This window comes from Corvus brachyrhynchos, unplaced genomic scaffold, assembly GCF_000691975.1.
Source record: "Corvus brachyrhynchos isolate BGI_N302 unplaced genomic scaffold, ASM69197v1 scaffold60, whole genome shotgun sequence".
NCBI classification, from domain to species: domain Eukaryota; kingdom Metazoa; phylum Chordata; class Aves; order Passeriformes; family Corvidae; genus Corvus; species Corvus brachyrhynchos.
In genome coordinates, this window is record NW_008236767.1 from 3,156,297 (window position 1) to 3,183,368 (window position 27,072).

A 27,072-nucleotide genomic window follows, 5' to 3' on the forward strand; every position below is an offset into this window, starting at 1 on the left:
ACTTTTAGGTGTTGTAGTGTTGCATATGGAAGTACCTGCTTCGCCCTATCGTGGGACACTGTGTACCTTTCTTATTTGCCCTGTCTTGACATGATTGATATCCTCACTTACCAGCAGGCACACCACTGATACCTTTGAGGTTTTGATTTTTCTCAGCCTGAAGATCAAAGAGGATTATTGCCTCAAACTGAACTGTGTCAGTACGTATCAATAACTGCTAATTATTAGCTAATTTGCTAATGTTCTTTCCTTCTATAGTTATATCTCTATACAGCTATCTTTAGGCTTTTTGTTGCTGTAGTGATAAAGGAAAAATCAGATCATCCAGGAAAGAAAAAAAGATGAGGGGAAGTAAAATGTGAAAGTATTTCACATTTATTACTGAAATTCTGGAATGGATTACTCCTGCTATGTGACCTGCAGTCTCTTTGAATGTATAAATAGGGCAATATCTTTATATACCAAAAAAAGAAGTCACATACTAACTAAAGCAATAAAAGTACTAAATGCTCAGTGGAAAACAGTTTTTACGTTGCTATTCTAAATATGTATTCTAAAATGAATTGTTCTTATATGCAGTTTGTTTATAATTTAAATTCTTCCTCTTGTCCCTCAATAATGTTACCATTTTTGGACTCTACGTGTTATTTGTTTTGCCAGGAAAGTGTGGAAAGTTGCTTTGGAAGAACTTGTTGCGGTATATTACAAGAACACAGTACAAGTTGAAAAGTTTTGAGGAAAGAACATGACCAAGAAGACTGATTTTTCCCTCCCTTTTTCTGCTGTGGAGGAGTGTTGTGTCAGAAAAACTCATGGCAAAGAAATAAGGAACAGTGGAAGAGAAAAGGAGGAATAAAAGCATATGATGCTTTCCTGAGAAAGCATTATTTTTTCAAAGATTGCCTGTGCCATTTGCAATTGTCTAAAATGACGAGGGGGGCAGGTTTCAGACAGGGTCACTAGGGCACGGGTGATTCCCAAAAGCCCTTTGAATCCAGGAGGTATCTCAAGTTAATGCTGGGGAACAGCAAGCAAAATAGCTTTTCAGTGATTATTTATTTTGTGCTTAAGCCCTACAAATTTCTCTCCTAAGAAACACACTGGTATTTTATTTGATTTAAATGAGAGACATTGGCACTGATGGTGAGCTTAGAGAGCATTTGAGCAAATTAGCAAAGGGGTTACTGCATCCATAAGTGTGTTGCTTTGGGGATTAGATTAATCTATACAGTGAGTCAAATGCCTAGATTTAAACATCCCACAGATTCGAGGAGATTTGTGGGAGCTGTCTGTATTCAGAAAGGACATTTACCAAAGGAATAAAAAACTGTGATAACCCAGTGCATTTTAAATCTGAATCTGAATACTTGTTTAAATGCAATGTGATTCAAATTCTAACAGTACCAATCGAGGCAAACTAAGATGCCATTTTCAGAAATAGTAACTTAATAAGTACACTCTGAAAATTTGTCACTCTCCAAAAACTTGCAAACTTTAAATGTTTGGTCACAATATCCAATACCTTTTGTATCTTCTCAAAACTTTAGCAGATATTAATGTTATTTTTTTTCATGAATACCATAGAAACAAAAAGCAAACAAAATTTTGCTTTTCACTGTCCTTTTTTGGAAAAGCTGATATCCAAGAAAAAACGCAGAAGAGCATAGAAGTGTTTCATCAATATTTTTACTTATAAAATACTCTGGTGGGGGATTTTATGCAATAGTTGAGATACCTAGGAGAAAGAAGTTCAATATATGTCAACATATGCTTTTGTAAAATAAAGTTAATGAATTAATGTCTGGTCTTATTGACTAATATTTTCAAAGGGCTCTCCTGGGTCAAATCCTGCTAGGTGTCTATGGACCTTAGCACAGATCAACTTGAAGTTCTGGGCATTTTGGTGGTTTGTCCTAAAGGGATAGCACTGTTAATGCTACTCACTGAAAGAAAATCAATGAAACTGGTGGTTCTGTGTTCTCTGCATCATAACAACATTTAGATTGCTGGAAATTAATGGAAATGTCACATTTTCCCTTGATCACCTTTTTTCTTTTTACTTTTAAATTTTACTTTGATTCTTCTCTTTCCATATGATTGTTTTTTGTGGTATTTCAATTGTTTCAAAATTCAAACAAAAAAATTTTCTTACGAAGTTTTCAAATTTTTCCTTATGACCCTTCCAAAAGCTAAATGAAAGTCTTTTCATTTGTATTACTCCCTTCAGGACTCTGACTAGGTTTTGACTTGAAGAGTTGTTTAAAATATCGGCAGCTAACACCATGGTGTTAGAGAACTGTATGTCATGGAAATAAAATAGAAATTGAAAATGTTAACGTGAAATGGGTCAGCCCATTAACACAAAATCAAATTCTGAATTTTAAAATTTGTGGGTAGAATTACAGGATGTAAATCAATGCTGGTGGCAATGAAATCTCACAATTTGAGATTCTGTTAGCAATCAAACAGAGCCCAACGTGGTGCATTGTGCTGGTTTGGGCTGGGGTAGAGTTAATTTTCTTCATGATAGCTAGTATGGGTCTGTCCTTTGAGTTTGTGCTGGAAATATTGTTGATAACATAGGGATGTTCTTGTTATTGCTGAGCAGGACTTGCTCAGAGCCAAGGCCTTTTCTTCTCCTCAAACCACCCCACCAGCAAGTGGGCTGGGGATGCAGGAGGAATTGGGAGCGGCACAGCTGGGACAGGTGACCCCAACTGACCAAGGGGATATCCCACACCATATGGCATCATGCCCAGCATATAGAGCTGGGGGAAGAAAAGGGAAGGGAGGCAACGTCGAGAGTGATCTCATTTGTCTTCCCAAGTCACTGTTACATGTGGTGGAGCACTCCTTTCCGGGAGATGTCTGAACACCTACCTGCCTATGGGGTTTTCTCACTTCTACACTTCTGATTCTCTCCATCATCCCACTGGAGGAAGAGTGAGTGGCTGTGTGGTGCTTAGCTGCCAGCTGGGATTAAACCTTGACATAGATTAATGGTAATTTCAAGCATTTGCATCTGAAATTCTGTAATTAATTTGTCTCATTTTATTGTTTCTAATTCTGGAATGGAATAGTTGTTATTGCTTATATGCTTATATGATTTTAATCTGCACAGGCTTCAAACATATAATTTTTAAAAAGTTGTAAATGTACCAAATCTTCAGGTCTAGAAAGAGGACATAGTGTTCTTCAAATACAAATGCGTGTCAACAATAGAGCTCTTACAGCAAGGTCACTGTCAGTTGATTTAATGCTCAGACTCTAGTAGAAAGTGCTTAGAAGTCCAACCATTATTGTATGACTCACTTGGCACTGCAGATAGAGTGAACTTCTGCAGATATGCACGTTAGAACGCAGACTGTCACTAACTTGTGACTGATAGTGTGAGATGGCTAAATGATTAACTTGATGTTTGCATGCCTTGAAAACAGATAATAGATCTATGAAATCTGGCAGTATATTCAAGGCAACACACATAAAATACACTAATGTGGCATTTAAACTGATAAAAACTGTCAGCATTATAAGGGAATGCTTTTCTTCTACATCCTGCCACAACTAAAACTTTGAAGGTCTTATTTTTCAGTGTGATCAAAGATTGTGAACTTTCATGGCACCCACCTCATATGCTTAAGGCTTTCCTATGAAAACCAATGGCAAATTGTCTTAGTTCACTGTGCAGTGTTAATGCTACCAACATCACAATTTAACAATAATCAGTTTAAATTTCAAAGATGACTTGTGACCATCATTCCATGGGAAACTGTTCTAGTGGCAGAAAGATTAAAATACCTTTTCCTGTATATCTACACTGATGTACAAATCTAAAAAGCAGATGCTATATTGATAATAAGATTGACACTTGCTAGTTTCTCTTTGATATGAAGTTGCAATTACAGGAAAAAAGCATATGCTTATGGCAGGAATTGTACTAGACCAAAGCATATACCAGAAGTATTTGAAATAGTTAAGATTCTCGTACGTTCTTACATCAGGGGGGAAACGTGATGGTAAAAGTTCTCAGGATTTCAGAGTGTTATTCGTAAATGATAATAGTGTTCTAGTTGCTCATGTCCAGAGTCAGTTATCACATGGCAAATGTTGCTACACTAATCTTTTAATAGATTATGAGTAACTGGTGTGGAAAACAAAATAGAAACCAAACCAAACAAACAAAAAAAAGTAGTTTAATAAAATTTAATAAAAATGGACCTAAAATGCTATTTCATATCTCTCTCTGATTTGAACTTTTATGGGACGAGTAATAAGTGCTGTGAATGGATAGACACCTGGAATTGCTCCTCAAAAACTTTTTGCCCAAACCAGGTGTATTGCTCCTGTTAGTGTCTGTTTGATGAAGTTCTTTAGGCAGAAGGACACTGTACAAACCCATCAGCATCAACTTCTGCTGTCTTCACTGCCCTACTATTTATTGACATAATTAAAGTGCTTGTGGAGGAAACAAAACCAGAAATTTCTCAGCTCTAAAAACTAGCTGTCAAGAAATGTTCAGGAACCCAATTTCTTGCCAATATGTTTTAATAAAAAGAGGTGTAAAGAAATTGTAGGATTTTTGGAAGGACTCAAGAGAATTCTGAAAGAAAACAAAGTTGCATAATGGTGTGGTTTTAAGAAGGGATGTAGTTAGATTGCACGATTCCTAGTATTCACATGAAACATTTGGAAGGCTTCTGCTGAGAGCACCTTTTCCTCTGAGCCGACATCGATGTAGAAGGAAACCCTCAAGTACCTGATGCTTTCCACTTGTGGCAAAAAAGGAGGCAGAAGAGGTTTATTTAAGAGAATTTCCTTTGCCCAACATTTCTGAAGTGTTACTTTGAAAGAAACTTTAAACTCCAGGTGATCTAAAAGTCTCAAGCTGTGAAACTGAAATCAAGAAAATGTAAACTCTGTGCCAAGAACTGTATGATTTACATGATCAACTTTCTGGTGAGGTTATGCACAGAAATAAGACATCACAACAAAACCACTTCACTGAACCACATTCTGGTCCTCATATAAACACATTAACTAAAGCTGAAATGATATCCCTCATAAGGTCGCAGAGCCATGGAGTAGAACCACAGTGTTTCTCAGGGAGGTGAACAGTGCCAACTCACTTTTGGGAAATATTCTTGGACAATACCATGAACCATTGCAATTACTCAGATGGTGGGCAAGACAGCACTGATGTTGACAAATAGGAAAGGTTTTGTGTTTGTTTTGGGTTTTTTTCTCATGTTTCCAAACATAGACCTCTGACAAAGTGGTAATGGTCTCTTTTAACATTTATAGGTTATCCCTATTTCTCTTCTGTCTAGATTAAAAAAAAAGAAACCCAAACCACAAAAAAGCCCCTCTGGTTAATGATCATATTTGTAAATTCTTCAATATCACCTACAAGAAGATCCCAGCATCTGACAGATGTAAAAATTCTGCAACTTGCTTTTAAAAAAGATTGTATTTTTTTCCTTCTGGACCCTGTTATTGATTATAGTATCTGCCAGGGAGATTGAACCTTCTTTCTGTGTTTACATATCAAAGGAGTAGATTTTCACATCTTCCTGAAGAACTAATTAAAAACTTGATTCTTTTTAATGGTAATTATGTTTTAAAATATTAAGGGCTAGCCCGTCTGTGATGATGTATGGAGATTGAAATTATCAGACACCTTCAGCAACTGTTGTGCCATGGAAATACTAAAATTTCCAGAAGAGGGAAGTGCCATTTTTTGAGATTTAGGATTGACAGGCTGCACATTATAGTGTGGAGCAGAATTTTGATTCTGACAGCATGGACATGGTCCTGGATTACAGGTGTGAACTTGCAAGGGGGTTGCTTTGCTTGTTTGTGGTTAGCTAAGTTAATAAATTCGCAGTATAAGATGTCAGCCCCAAACCATTCTTTGTTTTAATTGTCTGAAGACAACGGGGTAATATGGGTGTAAAAAAAAAAAAAAATCAAGATGGCAACAAATTGCTTATAATTTTTTGTTAACCTTTGTAGTCATTTTAGTCAATACTACTCTCTAAGTTTACAATTACCAAAGGAATAATATATTCCAAGAATTGATGCCTGAAATGAATTCTAAAAATTTCTGCTGGAAACTTATAGGTGGATAGCTAATAGCTATTGGCGATAGAGTTATACTTTAACTAAGTCCATACATTGCATTTGCAGTGATTATAACAACACTATGAATCATTGCTGGAAAATTGAACGTTTGTTTTGTCAGCGTTTTTGTCAAGCAAATGGGATGGGGAGCCCAGACAGGCGTTCCAGGAGCCTTTTTATTATTTTATTCCATTACCAGTCTCACATACAGAGTTGAGACAGAGATAGCACAAAGCTCACACCGTCACAGGCATCCAAAGATTTCCTGCTTACAGAGCATTCTTAAAAGCTTCTTGTCCAATTAGCATGCTTCTAAAAATTACAGACAACTGTTTTAACCAATCCTCAATAGCACACGTACGTCTGTTGCACACAATACTTGCTTGTTATGCTTTATATAATAATGCACAATATTCCACTATTAAGCTTAAACTTATCTGTCTTGCTAAGCATATTTTTTGCAACTTCAAAACCTATTTCAGCCAAACGTAGAAATTCTAACCATTGTTTTAATATCCTTGCTTGCTATATAATTGTATCCTTCTTCTATCTTCAAGTTTTCGCAGCTAGAGCTGGTTCTTAAATTCTTTTACTTTATTTCTGAAACCTGCTTTTTTCTCACACCTAAGAGCTTTTTCACCTTTTATGTTTCCCCACAATTCCCTCTCTCGGTACAACCATAAAGAAACCCTCTCAACTTTGTCGCTTATCGACTACTTTGCGTTTCATAGCTCCTCTACGTAAAGGCACTTTTTTGGGGTTTAATTTGGTTTGGTTTGGCTTGATTATTTTTTTTAGAGACCTTCCTTATTCCATTAACTGTTTCTTGTTTGTTTGTTTATTCATTTTTTAAAGTCAAACTCTTCAAGGTAAGATTTGTTTGCAATTTTGTTCAGGTTTTCAGTTGGAAAGAACATAGCAAATTCTGATGAATCTGAAATCTCTGCAACATAGTAGAAAATAATAGCACTCCCTAGGACTTGAAATCCTCACAATTTATTTTAAAAAATAATGTTACTCTCTGAGACAAAAACAAATGTTAAGATTTAATATAGAGTGCCCTTGTAGTATTTAACCTAACAATATTTTTGTATAATGTAAATGTCCCCATGTTAGATACAATGTCTGGTTAAGTTTCAAAGGAGTTATACTGAAGATTAATGTTCTTCTTTATAGAAGTGGATTCAATAACCTTTACACTTCCATATCATATATTGTGCCCAACTCAATGATTTTTTTCTCATCTATAAATCTAAGAAATCTTTTTATTTCAGCTTTTCTTCATGCCTGATAAAAGCTTCAGGAATATCTACATGTCTAATGAAACTATTGCCAATTTAAAAAAATGCATTAGAGGTTTATGCAACTGTTACTTCACTCTTTAATCTTGTTAAGCCATTAGAAAGCCTCAGAACAGGAAGACTGTTTTTACAGTTGAAGCCTGTTTTCTGCCTTTATGCTTTTTTTGGCCAAATGGAATTATCACTATCTCAAATCACTAAAAAAATCACCTTCAGTCACACTATTCCTTGGCAATGGATGTGTGTGTTTCTTACTTCTTTTTAGTTTCTCACAATACTGGTAAAACTTGATTATGGTAGTGAGTGGTTTTAGTGTCACTTTTGGTGTCAAGGGAACATTCAAAGTTTTGAAAGTTACTTTTTGTTTTAATCTCTACATATTTCATCAGTAACTCTCCTTTCAAGTCTCTCAGTACACACCTTGATTTGTATTTTCAAAGAAGCCTGAATGCCCCTAAAGGTTCAGCATCTACTTCCTTTTAACATTGTTTGAAAGTCTCTATCCAAATCTGGTTTTATCATTAGGAAATCTTGATTAATCAAGGGACTTTTTACTCTTTTTTTAGGTATACAACTATCCATAAACAGTTGCTTTTTAGGCAACTTGCCCAGAGACACCTTCATTTTAATCTTCCCTCACTTTGGCTTGGGTGTTTCACACACCTCACTCCTCCAATAAACTCCATTCTGTCTTTTTTTCCCCCTCCTCATTTTTCCCTCTCCCTTTGTGATGTCTTTAGGAGTTTGTTTGTCACAAAGTTTGTTTGATATTATTTACAAGAATTATACAATTATAAATGTGGGTTTATAAAAACGAAATTTCTATAGTTAGTGTTTGTATTTAGAACTAAGCAAATGAAACATCTTCCCTTTTTTTTCTGCCAAACTATATATTTAAACTTGGGATTTTTTTCAAGGTAGACCTATTTTTACTTGTATCCAAATTAGAAATACAGCCCTAGTCTGTTCCAAGATGTGCACAGCACCGCAGCCAAGTATGACTGAAAAGGTCACTGAGAGCTTCCTGGGCTCCTTGTTTCTGTCAGCACTCGGGGATGAGTCAGTGTTGGTTTGTGTTTGCCAACAACCTCAGGTGACAAACTCAACATGTGGGGCTGCCTCATTCCTGTTCTTGCTAAGTTCTGAATCTTTTTCTGTGCTGCAATATGAGCCACAACAGTGTAAGAATGATGAGAAAGTGTCTCAAGTTCTCACGCAGAAGCTCTTCCTTGCCCTTCAGCTGGCTCCACTAGCCATAGGCTTTCTTCCATCATCGAGTTGAAGAAAATGTCTTAATTTAATATTTGATTGTGTTAAGAAATGCCTGGACCAGTGTATAGTCTTAATTTTTTCTATCTGGATAAGGTCTTTAAGGCCATTGAAAATTATGATGCACATGAAGAATTAAAAACTGGAGAAATATTCTTTAGAATCTTAACTAACATCTAATTTATTTAAGCCTTATGTTCTGGCTAAGTATAACTCGATATTCACCTGCTCAGGTGATGTCTGGGTGACGAGAGGTGGAGCAGCTGCTGTTCAGGTTTCAGCAGTTTCTTAGAAATTCATTCATTTATTCTCCACCAGTGTGGAAAGATGGTGTTTCTGCAAAGAGGCAACCATAAACATCCAAGAGGCAGAGCTCTTTGCAGAGAGCAGGAGTGATGCTGAGGCAGAGCATCAGCAGCTCCTGGTATCCTTGGAAAGCTGTCATGGCTTGGCAGCTCCTTCCTTTGTCTGTCTGCAGGAGTACTTTGGCTAAGTCCCTGTAGGCTGCAGGGTGGTTAGGCAGGGTGGACACATGGCGAAATAATCACAAGGGTGAGTAAAGACCTGTCAGGAAAAGTGGTCAAGATTAATAGATACAGGCACTTAGGTCTGCCTGCAGTGGTTAAGCATTCCTGGTCTGGTTTAGGTATCTTCCTCCAGGAAAATTCTTTTGAGTTTTTACTACAGAAAAACAGAAATATTATCCCAGGTAAAGCTTTCTGAATACCACTCTTAAAATACACTCTAAATAAAATTCTATTTGCATGGGTTTTTTACCCATGAATCTTTCCTTGGGCTTCAGTGCCACCAACACAGGGTTTACTTTTCCTCTTATCCATATTGATAGTCTTCATATATTTCCTCTACTATATTAAATCCTACACTTATCCTATCTAGCTTTGATTTTACTGCTGCCTTCAAGCTTCTATTAGATATCACAGCAAATAAAGATGAATAAATAAGATTGATTGATACTGTATATAACATACCACCTTTGTTCTCTAGCATGGAAATGGAGCAACGCAAACACTACAAATAGGCATTCAGCAAAGGCACTCTGGGCTGGGGTGCTAACTTTGTCAAAAATTGGTTAAATGCAATATCACTAAAACAAGGTATCAGTGTCATCTTCAGCAGTCTTCAAGATTCTGATTTTGTGCATTATAGACCTATGTGCCTGACTAAAAAAAAAATCTGGTGTATGTATTTAATAAACAGTAAATGATGGTTCCTGCTAGCAAAATGGCTAGAAAATTACTATAGCTTGTATATATTTATTTTGTAAATATCTTCTCACTTATCTGCACTGGCAACTTGCAACTCAGAGTATTTAGAAGTTTTGCTTTGGATATTTAGATTTTTTTTGATCTATGATTGGCAGATATTATTTCTATACTTGTGCTGATGATTTAAACATTTAAAAGAGGAGAAAACAATAATTATTTTTTTCAGTGGCAAAAGAAATAAAACCAACTGAAACTTAATTTGAGCTGGTACCTAATTCACTTTAAATTTCTCAGAAAATGGGATGCAGCAGGGACACTTCCATAGGGCCACAGCTTCATCACTGCTGATGTGTTGCACACACTACCAAAGCTCCCAAAGGGACCCACAGTCAGACAACTGTCAAATCAACCAGAGAATTGGGTAGGAGCTCATGAAGGCTTCATGTCAAGGATGAGAGAGCAAATGGTATCTGATCTGACAGAAAGTTACACTGGCAAGGCGATATCTAATCCAGCATCAAGCATGACAGAAAAAAAGTTAAACTTTCAATCATTTTTAATGTCTGAAGCACCTGGGAGGAGGGAACAGATGCAAACTGACGCAAACTGATGCAAACTGATGCAAGCCAAATGCTTCAAGTCATAGGATGAAGCATTTGTGACCTAGAACTCGAAGACTTAAGGCTTCATTTGCTATGTTATTGAACCATGTTTCTAGTCAAATTCAGGGTAAATACAAACATAGGAATACACTGCTTATCCCAGTCAGTTTGAACCCTAAAGAACAGCAAATACACATGCATAGCAGAGTATCAAGGAAACAAATTTCACGACAGGGATGGGCTATCATCCATGTGATGATGTAGATTGGGCAGGTGACAGGTACACAGCACAGTGCTCCAAACTTCATTCCTGTGGAGATTAGTTGTATGGTCTATGGTCTACTGGGTTTCCATGGGCAAGTTTTGGTAGTGGGAGGCTGCAGAGGTGGCTGCTGTGAGAAGCTGCCAGCAGCTTTTCCCATGTCTGACAGAGCCAGTGCCAGCCGGCTCCAGGACAGGCTCACCGCTGGCCCAGGCCAAGCCCATCAGCAGTGGTGGTAGTGCTTCTGGGGTAACAGAGCTGAAAAGGGGACAGTGAATCCTGTGCAAAAAAAGGGGACAGTGAGCCCCATGCAACTGCAACTTGAGACAGGAGTGGGAATATATGAGAGAAACAGCCCTGAAGACACCAAGGACAGTGAAGAAGGAGGGAAAGGAGGTGCTCCAGGCGCTGGAGCTGAGATTCTCCTGCACCCCATGGGGCAGACCACGGTGTTGCAGCTGCGTCCCTGCAGCCCATGGACTCACACTGGAGAAGAGATCCACCTGCAGCCCTGGGACAACTCCAGAGCAGGTGGATGCCCGAAGGAGGCTGTGACCCCATGGGAAGCCTGGCCTGGAGCAGGCTCCTGGCAGAACCTGTGGGGCCATGGAGAGAGCCCACACTGGAGAAGGTTTGCTGCAGGGCTTGTGACCCTGTGAGTGACCTGCCCTGGAGCAGCCTCTTCCTGAAGGACTGCATACTCCACACTGGAGCACTTTGTGAAGGACTACAGCCAGTGGGAAGGACTCATATTGGAGAAGCTCATGGAGGACCTCCTGCTATGGGGGGGACCCCATGCTGGAGCAGGGGAAGAGTGTGAGAAGTCCTCCCCTGAGGAGGAAGGAATTGCAGAGACCAGGCGTGATGAACTGACTACAACCCCCATTCCCCTCCCCATCCCACTGCGGTAGGAGGGAACAAGTGGCTGTGCAGGGCTCAGCTGCCAATAAGGGTCAATGCAGAATAGACAGAAAAAAATATATCTTTTATTGGGCCAAATACATTTTCATCTGAAACGGTTTTTATTTATCTCTTTTTTTCAGTTTTTCAGCTATGTCATCGCTTCAGGTGCCAGCAGCAGCAGAGTAAATGCTGTTATGGGTTCTTTTAGTCTCCCGATCCTCAGCAAAACGGTATTTAAAGGACTTCCTGCACAAGAGATTATACCTTTGATTACTAGTCCTTAATAGACTTTTCTTCTATAAACTTCTCCTACTGCTCTTTAAACTCCTGTAAAGGTTTATAGTGCACATCCCCTTGTGTCAGAATTCCACAGATTAACCATGAGCTGTGAAGAATTTCTATTTTGTTTGGTGGCTTGTTTTTTAGCTACATTACTTTGACCTCCCTAGGCTTTATTGGACTAGTCCTTCCTTTTTTTATTTTCTCAGTGTAACATATGACTTACAGGGATGTATTTTACCCCTTACTAGCTGTTTCTTTCCACAATTTGAACAACCTTTATGACTGTCCATGATTATCTTGCTAATTTTGTCTTGCTTCCTTTTTGAGATGATTGTGGGGGCAGTAGAAACTGCAAAGAACACCCAGGATAGCCTTATACAATATCATACAACATCATAATATTTGCTATATTGTTTTTCTTTTCCTTTTGTAAATGACTATTTACTTTTTACTGCTCCTGAGTATTGAGCTGACATTTTCACTGAATTGTTCATTACAGGTCAATTCTAAAAATCTCATTCCTGTGTGGCAAAAGTAATCTCAGAACTCATCACCTTGTATGTAAAATTGAGATTGTTTTTCCTCATGTGTATCACTGTGTATTTACCAACACTGATTTCATCTGCTATTTCATTATCAGTTTATTTCTTCTGCAGTTCAGTTGCCCTTGTTTTTATTATGTTGAATAACTATCACCAGCAAATTTTGTCTTCTCATGGCTTCTTTCTTCCTTTTTCCAGATGATTTATGGAAGTGTTGAAAAGTCCTGAAACAGCAAAGGTCCTGTGTGACTCCACTTTATTTATTAGCTAAATAAATTTTACGTTCAACCACTAAAACTATATTAGGCTATTTATGTGTTTCCTTGTTGAATTTTCCCCCTTTAACAATATGGGTGCTGAATTTTATTTAGGTGGTCAGGTGTTCCTTAAATACCAAATTTTTAACAACCTTGAGCAGATAGGAGCAGTCAAGGATATCATTTGACAGACTTCCTTGAACCATGAGAGGGGTTTGTTTCTGCTTATCTAGAGTCTTCATATTTTTTAAGGACACAATTTACAGATTCTCATTGAGTGGAAGCAATCACCAACAATATAAGTAACATAGATAGATAGTGCTAGCCTAGCGTTTATTATGTGTTCTTATGTTTCCATATTGTGTGGTTGTGGACAATGTTCATGTGGATAGGTTGATCCTAAATTTCAAAGAAAGTATTAGGAAAACTTGAATTATCTTCATTTCATAAGCATAATTTTACTTTAAAGCATTATGCACCTGGGTTTCAATGCAGTATTTGGCACTTTTGTTTACACTAGATTAGATTGTGACTGATCACAGTTTGTTTCAAAATATTATTTTAAAATATATATTAAATTCCTTAAATTTGGCAGGTTCCCAAACCTTCACAATAACCCTCTCCCAAAAGGCTTTTCTGTTTGCAAGTAGAACATGTCAGATAATATCTGGAAATGAAGATGTAAGGTGGTCATAATCTTATTTTAACAATAGAAGTAATTGCATCAGGCTAATGCTCTAGGGATTGTAGATTCAATCACCTTTAACACTTTTTGAAATGTGCTTACACCAGGGGTAGGTGAGAGTGCTTTTAATGGGGGAAAAATATAATATCTGAAGAATCAAGTATTTTTCTGGTTTTGTTGTGCTTGAGCAAAATTCATTTTATGGTCACTGGGATTAGCTGAAACAATTCCCTTAAATTCAATCAAAGATATTGATATTGTTAACACTTTTCCAAAAACAACAAAACAGAGAAAAAGAAAAAAATTATGACAAAAAAAAAATTTTCATTAAGATTGAAATATCCTACAGTAACATGCTGAATTCATTCATCATCAATTTCAGACAGGAAATGTCACTATCTTTTTTTGGAGGGGGGGTGGTTTATGACATTAAAAGACTAGATTTAAAACTATATGCACATTACTGGTGGTGATCTATGTTGCATCTTGTTCATGCTTTATTTTTATACTAGCAAAACAAAGTAGTTTTTCCTTATCTGAATAAAATATTCTCTTGTTCCAGAACAGAATTACTTTGGAATAATCATTATGCAAAGACAATTTCAAAATCTGTGACATGCATCTTATTTGCAGTGGTTTTTACTTTAGTTTTTTAGGTTTGGGTCTTTCAAGCTGTTGGAGTGTGTCTGTATGCTCAGTGGAAACACAAACTGTTTTCCATTCAGTTCTATGTAAATAGAACAGAATATTCAAAATATTTTCTATACTCCTATAAACTTCTGAGTGTAATTAAAACTAGTAGAATCTGCAGAAGAATTAAAAGAAGATTTATAGTACCAGATCTTAATAAGACTCTAAAATTTCTACTTATAGAGAAACTCAGAGAATGAATCCTCAGGACTTTTAGGTGGTATCCCAAAGATTTTTAAGAATTTAAAACCAAAAAGTTTTATTTGTGTTTACATTTCTGCTGGTTTTGCTGTACCAAGCTGAACAAGTTGTGTTTGTCTGAGACAATTATTCCATGAAGGCATCCTGTTTTGGCTTGAAGACATAAAAATTAGTAAAATTCAGAACTGCTATCAGGGACATTTGTTTTGATAGTTGGCCAAGTAATTTTTGGCAATTTGTGTGACATTTGCCATTTGAATTGGCCATCAGCTTCTAAACAAACATTCATCCTTATCATGCCTTTTGCTATTAGACCGAACAGTACCTGATATTTTTAGTACCTGATCTCTGAAGTAGTTATATGTTGTAGTCAACACACCTCTTAATATCTTTTTTGATAAGCTAAGCAGGCTGAGCTGTAGCTGTCATCTGCAGAAATGCATTTTCTACCCCACAAGTAATATTTGTTACTCTCTTCTGTCTTCTCTCCAGTTTTTTCATCTCTTTTTACAAAATGTGGACTACAGAACTATATTATAGTGACATGTCTCACTTATATCACATAAAAATAACCACTATTCCCTTCTTTAGACAGCCACAGGTCATGTTGTCACTTTTTGCAGCAAAATTGCATTGACAGTTTGTGTCAAATTCTCTACATGCTGTACATGCGCTATTTTTATGGTCCAGTCTTAATTCTGCCAGTTATGAACACTGTTCCTCAGTATGTAAGTTTTTATTTTACAAAGCTAAATTCATTTTGTTTGAGTCGGTTTGACCCAGCTCCCTATATTCTGCTATGTCAGTTGCTTTTTCTTTCTTGTATTTTATGGTATGTGTTTGGTGCTTGCTTAGACACGTGATCAAAATGATTTAAAATAAGACCCTGGTACAGAAAACTGTGTATTTTAATAACTAGCTTTTTCAGAAAATAAAAACTAAATAGAGTACTTTCACAAATCCTATTAGTTATTCCAAGTTTGAAAAAGAACATTTCCATAGTTTTGAATCACAAGTCGTGGAAAAATAAAAGATAGACTCTGCAAATGAGGTCTAATTTTAGCCAAATTTTATCAGATATGTCTGAGGAAATGGTGAACATTAGATAAATTTACATGGAGAAGATTTGGACCCATCACACCTGACAAACTGTAGAAAATTACTGTATAATCTGTTGGTTCAAAGATCTCCTTCAGTTGGCTCAGCATCTTCTATTTTGCCACCACTTGTATTAAAATATCTTCATGCACTTTACAAAATGGCTTTGCTTAACCTCAGGTTTAGTCTTTTTTTTTTTTTTCCACAATAAATAATCCTAAGAAGTGAGAGAAGCTTGCTAAATCACTGCATCTATTATGGACTGTAGTGATTTTGTCTGTACAATTTTTGAATTCTCAATGAGATACTGTGGATGCCTGATCTCTCTGTTTCAACTTTGATCTCCCTTAAAAATATTCGCTCCTTAATCCAGCTTGTTACATTATTTCTCAGGGTAAGAGTTATCTCAGGAGGTGTCTTGGTGAGTCATTAAATGAAGATGGGCATTTATTCACATAGAAGCATGGAGGAAAAAAGGAGGCATATCAGGAGGGAAATTATTTACCGGAGTGTCTGAGTGCCCAAGTAAACTGATCTGGGCCTGACTTTACAAATAATATTATAACACAGGAGGCTTTTACTATAACTATTAAGCAATGCTCTCTTTGTTCATGATAAAGGAAGATACTTCAAAGTTTAGAGAAAGTTTTCATCCTAAAATGCATGAACTCAAACACTCAATATGAGCTAACGAAGAAAGCTCGTTTCCCTAATGTTCTAACTGAACAGGTTTTCTGTTTCATGCAAAGAATAATATTATATTAACAAATATGGTGCAGAGCCTATGCACACAGACATTTTCCTCATTGCAAAGCAATGAAGTGGACAAGTGAAAGCCTGTGCTCTCTGGAAATGCTAAGGAGGAGCATGGGCAATACAGTAAAGCTGAGCAATTGTAAGATTTCGGTTCACTGGAGCAGAAGACGATACTAATAGCCTGTGCTGTGAGAGATAGTGCCTGCACTCCTCTCAGACTCCCTGGTCTAATAGAACACGATGAATCCAAGTACGGAACCTGCTGGCAGGAATCTCAGTGTCTCAACAAAGCGTTACGAGGCTCTGTCATGCCAAGTGACAGAAAAACACAGGCTTAGTACTTCTGTGTCTTAGCTCATCATATTTCCTGTTTGAAATCTGAATTTCTTTTTATTAGTTGACTAGTTGACACTGTATATGAAACAACATATGTTGACAAGCACATATGCTTGTAGATATTTAATGATCAAATAAGCTATTTCCAGCTATTTCCTTAGCTTATCCTGTCTTGTAGAGTGACTGCAGTTCCCATGTTGCATTCTTGGTGATGAACGTGACAAAAATGTTTTACAGGCAGGAAACTGGCAAGTCAACTTTCTGATTAGTGTTTAAGAAGTTTTCTTTTATATGAAGTTTTCACACAGTAACATCAGTGGGGTTTTTTTTGGTTGGTGTTTTTTTCTTACTTTGTATTTTTGTAAATTTAAAATTATTTTACATAAAATGCTAGATAAAATTTTGGATATGTTAAGTGAGGTTTCATGGAGGACTCTGGGTTGTTGCTTTTTGATGGGCCTTAAATAACTTCATGCTTGAATAGTTGAAATTCTGCCTAAATGAGGGGAATGTTAAAGTTCCACTGAAGTGGAACTGATAGCTACTATTATCCTACTACACTTTGAGAAAATCCAGCTCTACAGTGTTCAGCAGAACGGGCAAACAATTTTATCTTCTAATTTTTCATCCATGCATATTACATAACACTGTAATTTTTGTATTTTTATTATCTTGAAAAGATGAAGACCTCAGTTGACAATAACAGCAGTTGATATGTCAAAGCTTGCCAAACAAAACACAGATATTTTGAAATTTCTTCTAGAACATCAGCCTTATCCTTCTGCTATGTATTTTAATGACATTGAGGGTTTCTTGAAGCTCTTAATGCAGCTCCGTGGTGGTTCCTTTAATCTCTTCCAGGTTCATCTTCAAACATAGAATCCCACAAGTCTACCTGGTCACAATGAGACAATGCAAAGTATGCACAAATGATATTAAATCTAACCATAAAACAATTCTATTGCTTTCGATAAAACCAGCTGTTGGGTAATATTTCCTGTGACATGATAAACTAATGTAATCTAGGGGACATTTTTATTTTGTAATAAAATGTCAAGAAAGAATTTAAGAGCATACCAAGAAAGAACTTTTGATACATTACTAATTAATGCATAAAACACACAACCTTTTTAAAATTAAAACAGTATATTTTTAAAGTTATAATTTAGAAGTGGTAGAACACTTAGAAAAAAAACACAGTTCAAGAACAAATGTTTTTTATTACCCTTCTTTGTATCAAAATTTCACTTTTGTGCTTTGACTTTTTGCCTTTTTCTGTCATGTCCACTGAAGCCAACATGTCTTAACTGGAATTGGATATATATGAAAAAAAAATCGGCCTACCCTTGAACACAGCTTTATCCTGAGTTGTCCTTTGAAGGAAATAAGGTGAGTTTAATAACATTCTGTCCTCACATATCCCAGAAGTATACAATTTTTTCTGTAAATAATTTAATCAGTAATAGTGAAATTAAAGGAATTAAATAGATCACTTGAAGATAAGCATATATAGAGATGCTTATTTAGAGACTGCCTGGATTTCTGCCTGTGGTTACTGTAATTTTATTTTCTCTTTCATTTTTCTCTCTCTCCACTTTTCTCACCTGGAAATTGGAATATGAAGATATTGCATCCCATACATCAAGATACCATAGGATGAATTGTATTGAAACTATTCATTAGTATAAAGCCAGAACTTTTCCATAGCAGGCGATATTATGAAAAATCTGCCAATACACTTTGCAATGTTTCATTAAGAAGCCAAAATATTCAACTGAATTGTGTTCTCCCATTTGAGTATCTTCAATTGCATTTGCCATTCAGACTGCTCTGGAAGCTATAACATCTAAGGTGGACAAGTGTCAGAAGTATTATCTTCCTTACTCACTGTAGATGATGTGTGATTTTTTAATAGAGAAAGAAAAGGAGCCATAAAAGAACCTAAAAAAAAAATTTCAACATCAGCATCCATAATTTTTCCTTAAGAACAATGTCTTGTGTGTTCTTAAGTGTTTATGTGTGTTAAGTGTTTATGTTCATTTATTTATCTAGTTGCTTTCAAAAGACAACCCATGCTTCAAGTCACAAAAGAAGAGTTTCCAAGCCTTTTTGTAATAGAAGAATGGCAAAACAACTTTGTAACAGGCAAGACTGAATTTATAAAATGCCTGTCTTCTTCCCTGGTTATTTTTGTCTTGGTTGAACACTGACTTAAAATAAATTCTCCAATCATTGTATAAAAGTTCATGTTATCTCTTGAATAATTCAATCAATATATTCCACTAGCTATAAAATTAGTCAATCAGCAAAATATTTGTCAGTAAAGTCATAAAGTATTTTTATTGTAATTCTTAAGTGATATGCAAAAAATTTTCTTCCACTTTAAATGTTGGTATGCAGATGAAAGGAGCCTTCAATATAAAATTTTTAAAAAAAGAATGTATGTGCTTGATGAGTGAACAGTTCCTTTTTAACCATAAAATTGCTCAGGGTGCTGATGTTTCTCTGTTCTAATGCAATCAATTTGAATGAAAACAATTTATTCTATTAAAAAAGAACTCTATGTAAAACTTGCTAACGTGCAGAAATGCATTTAGCTGGTACAAACTATGCTGTAAATCTTTATCCAAACTTTTGAACAGTAGTTCAATTAGAGTTCACTGTAAGTCAAAAACTATTATAAATATGGGTTAGGATAAGGACTGAAAACCAGTAGTAAAATACAGAATTTTACCTGTTGTAAAACACAGAAATTATATGATGGCTTTACAAATAAGAATAAGAATGTGATTAGATGTTTGTTTTCCTCACCCATAGACCCAGTAGGTGAGATTTCCTCTTCAGAGAATTTTACAAGTGTGTAAAGTCCTGTATATACATGGGTATATGGTCTTTCATATATGAATGCTAGTGAATATTTATGAGAGTCAGCAGAATCTTCACACTGTATATGCTTTCACATTAGGCGCAAAAAAGTCTTGCTTTTGCTACAGCAAGACCTGAATCAAGACCCAAGTTTTCTTTAGGCAGTTGTCCATAGCTGGTACTTGATCCAGACTTAGCTTACTGTTCCACGTGCCAGTACAAAGTTCCTGTGCATCTCCTAAGTTAGTGCATGTTTGTGTGAGCCCTATGTCTGTGCCTGCATATCTATATATAAAGACAAGGGCACTTTATTTGATCCCAACATTGAGCCTTCTCTTCCTTAGGAAAGTACTGTAGATGCATATACACATACTATTTTCCTGAGGTTAAGAAATATTTTATTTCACTTGGGCACAATACAACATTAAAAATTGGATTTTGTAGAAAAGGCAGGATAGAAATTATTCATGTTTCTATGAAAATAGATACTTCTGACTAATAAAGCCAGAAGGAACTCTGAACTGCTTCATACTCTCTCTTCATGGTTCATTGCTTTTCTTATAAACCAAGAATAATGATTTCCTACCTTGCTCTTCGTAAGAGCCTCACAGAGCTGAATGCCTGGAATACTGTACCATACCAGGCACTGTGGTGATAAGGTCCATGTACTGGACCTTTCTCTCAACTCAAGATTACCAATTCCAGATTCATAGCCCTTGTTTACTTTGCAGGGAGGCTTACCTGCTGCAGTAAACCTTGAAATCCCAGTCTGTTAATCATTCACTCAAAGGATGCATTCTAATGATCCTGCTCAGCCTGAATTATTCCTCGTGCAACATTCAGGTGAGTGAGCTGGGCAGGATACAGCATGCCAGACTAATTCCTGCAGGGTGAGCATAGCCAAGCAGTCCTAGAAGGAAGAGGACAAGCTCATACTCAGCCCTGCAATGGAAGCACAGAAAGGCAGGCGTGTTATAGATCCAGATAAACCTTAACTTGTCCACTTTAATGTCACCAATGATCTCGTCAGCAATTCTCTCCCCAGTTACTCTGCAGTCCAACTGAATGTGCCTGTAAACAGAAAATAACAACTTGTGGAACTGATGTGTGTTTGTCACCAGCTCTGCTCGTGCATTTCAAAAGCCTTGTCTGACCAGTGCTGACATATGGAGCTGCTCAGGGATGAATCATGAAGGAAACATATGGATTAAGCATTTATGGCATTAAGATTCTTACTGAAGCAGAAGGTGGCCTGTGTGGGCCCATAGGGATGATTCATAGAGTCACCCCTATGTTTTCTTGAGGGTGAAAGGAAACTTCATTCCACTTAATGTCGTATTTGCAAACTCACCACCGCTTTTATATCCATTTAAAAAGTTCATGATAAGATTGCTTGGAGAAAAGCAGCATGACTTGGTAATTAAGGTGCAGGATTAGCTTGTTTAGCTGATGGCATTCCTTCAAACAGCACTGATCAAACTTCCCATCTTTCCAGATGCAGAGCTACCAAAGCAATTTTATGCACAGCAAGGGTACAGATTTATGTACCTTCCCTGGGCTGTATTCCTATTACTGAAGTCATCCAGTCTCTGCCTGTTCAGTTTTTCAAATAAGCCTGCTCAATATATGGCATTTAAAATAAAAAAAAATATGCAGTAAATTTGACTGGAAAACAAGTTTGGGATTCTGCCTTCCACTAAAGATGTTGAAATCTGCAAAGTTAAGCCAAAGAAAACTGTCACAATTAAGGCCAGTGCTTTTTAAAAGAGGAAGCAATCTACAAAGCCCACTTGCTCCTGCTGTAGTGGAAGTGGCTGAGATAAGGAAAGGGCAATAATAAGTACACTTTCTGCACTTCTGGTCCTCCCATCGACTCCCCGCTTTCCTGCTGCTGGGGGACGAAATGCCAGGACATGTGAGAGTGGTTTACAAGTGGCTCTGAATTGTTATTTCTGAGGCAAACTAAGCAGCTTTTGACAAGGCACCTATTGGCATCTGGAATTTTTGTAGCAAGAATGCTTGAATTCAAAAGCCATTTCCTTTCACCCATGAGGAAAATAATAGCTGGCCATGACAAACTGGTGTAACAGATGTATTATAAATAGGAATACAACACACATGGAGAATTCTTAGCCAGAAATTTCATGAAGATCCTTTTACATTTTTATGTGCATGTAAGTTATATATAGTTCATACTGTATATGAATATGTGCATCTAATTCATATGTACTACTCACAATTCAGTCGCATAACACGATGCACATTCATTATGTATGATGTGATAAATACATATCTGTCTCATACCTATGTGGTAATCACAATCATTTTGGTTTAGCTTCCACTTTTCTTTCAGACTCTTTCTTGTTGGTTTCAATTGTTATTTCTTCCAACTAAAATAAATTCTCTGAAAAGTTCAGTGATCAATAAAGTAGGTAAAAATTCAGAATCATTTTTAGTTAATTCGTTTTTCTGACCAAAAAAAAAAAGGAAAAAAGACTTTTTTTACAATTCATTGACTTCAAAATATTCTTCTTCTGACCAAAAAAAAAAAGGAAAACAGATTTTTTTACAATTCATTGACTTCAAAATATTCTTGGCAGTATTTGGTTTTAGTGTTATAAGTTTGGGGGTTTGGCTTTTCTTTTTGGGGGTAGTCTTTTTCTTTTTTTTATAAGTAACTAAACTTCCCAGTGTGTTATTTTAGCTTGTATGCAACAAATTGTTCATCTCAGTTTTTTCCAATTCCTCAAAAATCCTCTTTTTTTTTTTTTTGAGCACAGTTTCCAAAGCATTAGTCCCAACCATGAAATAAGACCCACATATGGATGGGAACTGTTAAATTCTCTTCAACGATCTTTCAGTCCTAGCCCTTTCAGGGAGAAAAAATAGGCAACAATGCAAAAATTCTTATGTCACATAGACATGGACTAGTATGAATTGTGAACATATAGTTTAATTATTTTGGAGGTGTGATTGGGGGTTTAGCTATATCAAGGGTATATTAATTTCCAAAAATAGGCAGCAATGCAAAAATTCTTATGTCACATAGACATGGACTAGTATGAATTGTGAACATACAGGTTAATTATTTTGGAGGTGTGATTGTGGGTTTAGCTATATCAAGGGTATATTAATTTCCCTTTTTCTTTTTAAGAGAACATAAAATGGCACTCACAAGCAAAGAAAAGAGAAAAAAGTCCCCTGTCTCAGCTCTATCATCTCTTTTCACAGACCTCTAAGCATCAGCCACCTTGAACTTGGACACTGAAGCCATTGAAGAGCCATTGCCATCAGGACTATCAGCTCCACCGTATTGTTTACTCACAGCTAATTTAGGATAGGCTTGTTTAAAACTATTTCTTTGAATAAATATAGAAATAATTAATAATGGGTTAGAACTAAATGTTAGCAATGTGTATTGGCAATGAATGTCAATTCAGTATTGTTTCCAAGTTTGAAACGGGCCGAAGTTTTCAGTCTTTTAAACATTGCTATCACAGTGATATCTAATTCTCTTAACATAGATGTATATATTTGCATATACATACATATATATGTGTAGTCACTTGCAATAAATTGAAGACAACTGTGATTATGAATCATGTTAGTAAACAATGCAAAAAACACAGGGTGTCTTAGATTGAGCTTAAAATTCTACAAATGGTGTAGCTTCTGGTTAACACATGCAAAATGTGCAGGTCTGCTTGGGTAAGGCTGCACAGATAAACTGCAGTAATGGTGCGTTTTCCAAGGCATTATGCCTCCAGACTCTGACAGATCAAAAGAATACTGATGCAATACAAATCTTTGTACACCAACAGAAATGTTACAAATAAGCAACATGATTTAAATATAACTTGTGTTTTTGATTTGCCTGAATAAGATATTGGACTGGGAAATCTGAAAAAAGGCAAACCCGACAGAAATATACTGAAACATGTCTTCTTTTGAAAAAAACAGGCTTGTTCTTTAGTTAGGTCCATTCTTCTGAACAGACAACTAATAAATACCTATGAAGTATAGAAAATAATCTTATCGTGGAATAAAAGCAACCGTTTATAATTTAAATAATATTCTTTCCCAACAGATAGCTTTCTAATGATTATATTTGCTTTGGTTTTGTACCTTTTGTTTCAGAAACAAGGTGAATATGAACTGATAGGGGTCTCCTTGGAAAACAGCTGCTTCTTCTGTTCTTATATGTTGTTTAATTTACTTTGATCATAAAATGTTCTCTGTAGTGTATTATATATTTTTTTCTAACAGTTAATCTCATGGCGGGCCATTTTTAAATGTTACTGAACACTCTAAGCAGTAGTATAGAAAAAAATTAATTTTGCAAATATCTAGGAAAATGCAGCCCAGCTTTAATGATCTGTAACTTTTTCTCTAAAAAAATAAGTGGCAATCACCTAATGATAGAATTAAGAAAAGATTGTTTGAAAAAAACAAAATAAAAGAATAAAACAATGCTTAACATTTTAAAAAATAAATCTATTAATATACTCAATAATTCTCTTACACAAAATTTTAGCTAAGTATAGTTTGGAAAAAGGGAAAATTTTGCTGTTGATTGAAAACAGACAGTTCAAAGCTCTTAATATATAATTAACCAATTTACATGATTTACATAGAAAATGCTCTTGTATAAAATCAATGTGATTTTGCCCACACAATTATGGTATTCATTCTGAGATTACAGTAACTGACTAGTTATCCGATAATTCAAATTAAGTCACTGAGCTAGAGATGTTGGCACAAACTACTCCTATATCTCATTTATTTTTTCACTCTAAATTAAGAGAGAAACTTGCTTTAACTCCAGAAATGAGAGATCAAAAAAGTGTCAGTAGTAGGGTCAAAGAAGTCTCTGAGTCGTGAATTGCACAAGGTGTTCTTGTGTTTTTCCCTATGTATCCATCCTTGACCAATGCTGCAGTTATGACAGGGACAGTTGAGTCTCTGTTCTGAGTCTTCTTTTCTGCTTTTGTTCGACAGCTATCTTATGACTTGCATAAAAATAGTCTTATGTTTTTGTGGGATTTAGTACCTTCTACTAAAGAAACATTTACTACATGTTGTTTGGGGTTTTTTATTGCTCAGTATGAACATTCACTTGAAAAATTTAGATCATTGTTGTGCAAGTGTTTGCAAACCCATAAAAGCAGTCACAGTTTGAGGATTATTTCCAAAAAAGTGAAAAGAAACAAGCAAACAAAAGATACAAGTAGAGGTTATTTTATGACTGGCAAGGCATTCACTTTAAAAAATGTCATCATATTGATAAGAATATGTTTCCTCGGAGTCTGTTACGCTTTTCCACAATATGAATGGTCTCGTCAGAACATGAAGCATATGCAGTTTTGTCAAAATGTTATAGGCTAGCCACATGAGCTTGACTTGTTTATGAAATCCAAGTCTTAATTTACTTCTCTATAGATAAAAACAATAAAAACTGTCAAAAATATGTTTATTTTGTGAGATATTATCATTTTTGTGAAAGAAAATACAAGAATACAGTTTGCCTTCCAGAAGGTCAACAATAATTGCAATTCTAAACCATGCTGTTCTGATGCTCTTCTGCAATTATAAACGAAAATTTATATTCTCTAAGTGGCAAAATCATAAAAAGTCACTACCTTGCACAACAATAATAAAATAATGGATGAGGTTATAAAACTAGGAGTGCACTAAACATAGTGAATTAATTTTCAGTTTGTTGGCTCTAAAAAAGTCTTTATCTTTCATTAAATATTACATCTGTTTATAAAATAATTTTTAAAAACTAGTATAAAAAGCAGGTTTTTAGAAATATTTTCACTTGGCAGTCTATTAGTCTATTTCACATCGATTTTCATGTTTAAGATGAAAAGAAAAACAGAACCATAAGGAGCAGTAAACTACTAAAACTAAGTAATCTGAGGGAACATTGCTAGCTAGCCATCAAGAACTGTATATACAGATGCTGTTTGTATGAGTGTATGAACACCTTTTTCATCATTAAATGAGTACTTTTATGTGGAAAGATGCAAGCAAACTACCTGGTGTTACTTCTATTCTCTCTCCAGCTGCTTGCTATATTGAACAATGGGGGTGACAGAGACACACACTGAACAATATAATTAGTCTCCTACTATCTTCATGTTTAAAGTAATATTCCTTTCTTTTTCAGACTGTTACAACTGAAGAGACAAATGATCTAAGTCATCATGCTTTATCTCAGATTATTTGAAATTGTGTGTTTTCTGAATTCAGTGTTTTCTGAGATATGGTACTCAAGTTAACCAGCTTACTTTATAAGCAAATACAGTGGCTAAACAGAAGGCTCCTTATTAGTGTTTTGCAATATTGCTTTACAGTTTGTTGGGAGTATACGACAACACTCAGCTCACTCCAGAATACACTTGAAAACTCACAGAGCTTGGTGTTATAATGGACTGCTGTTTTGATTGTGCATATTTTTCACTCAGTGGTACTAATACTGAAATTTGAGTTCTGATTGATTTTTTAAGGATGGTTGACTGATTTTTGGCAATGCAATTGAGCAAAACAGATTGTGTGAACTGGCTAAAGTGGACTTGAAAAGAAACTGGCTGCTAATCTCTTTTCCATATTTTTACCTGTATTCATTGTTCATATCATTATTTTTTCCTGTGCATATTAAGGAAATTCCATTCATATAATTAAACACTCTGATTCTACTGTGATAAATGCCAAGCTTTAAACATTTTAGCCTTGTATAGATGAAAGATGAATGACAAGTGTAGCATTGTCAACTGTTCATATCCTGCTTTAACTTATCAGCTCAGAGTGCATATCATAAAATCTTTTGGAATTAAAAGCCTAATATTTCACTGCTACTTAGTGTAACAAGCTGTTATTTTATATAGGTGGCAGTACACCCCAATGCCATAAATGGTGAGCAATAATAAAAAGACAATAACTTCTTTGAAAGGTTTATTGTCTAAACACAAATTTTAGAGTGGCAGAATTCTGACTGATATACAGGTGCCTCCTTCCAGTCTCCTGGCTGCCCCAGAAGAGCATAACCACTAGAACCCTCAAACAGACTTTCTCCTGTGTAAGTTCTTCCTTTCTGTCATTTGAGCCATGCATTCCTAGTTCCCAGGGATGAGGTATGATTTGAACTAGAGGTTCAGAAAGATAGGATGAGCCTGTAGGCCTGGGAGAGTGTCTGAGCTCTAGAGCTCTTATTATTGAGATCCTGTATGTTGGGAGGAAGGTAGAACTTGGAGTTTGTGCTCCTTCTTAATGCAGAGACACATATATCACCAAGTGTAATTGGGAAAAAAATACAGTTTTGTTTTTCTTACTTCAAAAAACATGGTCCTGAAACCCTAAAATAGCAGTCAGAAGTCACAGATGGTAAATTAGAAGCAAAAGTGTCACCTAAGTCTTCGTTACAATGCTCAAAAATCCACAACTTTGGGCTGCTCAACAGATCAATCCACTGCTGTTAGGACAGATTTACTTCACTAGTCAGGTTTCCTCTGCTACTGTACTCTCTGGAAAAGCACATTTCTCAGTTTTCCCTTTTATTTACTGTCAGGTTTTATTCTGTTTTGAGGATAGCTTTAGGAAATGGCTTGTATTTGTTTCATACATGTCTGGTGATAGGGAAAGCTTTCAGGGGTTTACAGGTTAAAATGGCCTGAT

The 27,072-nt window shown here is 35.9% G+C and overlaps 1 long non-coding RNA gene across 1 annotated transcript in view; it reads left to right on the forward strand.

Annotated features, from left to right (window-relative positions):
* The window catches only part of LOC108444985, an 86,180-nt gene extending 59,936 nt beyond the window's left edge, over positions 1–26,244 (forward strand). Inside the window, exons 7-9 of the long non-coding RNA XR_001859709.1 lie at positions 17,824–17,919; positions 20,127–20,238; positions 22,550–26,244. This is a non-coding gene — a long non-coding RNA (uncharacterized LOC108444985). The remainder of the gene's footprint in view (positions 1–17,823; positions 17,920–20,126; positions 20,239–22,549) is intronic.
* Positions 26,245–27,072: the final 828 nt, after the last annotated feature.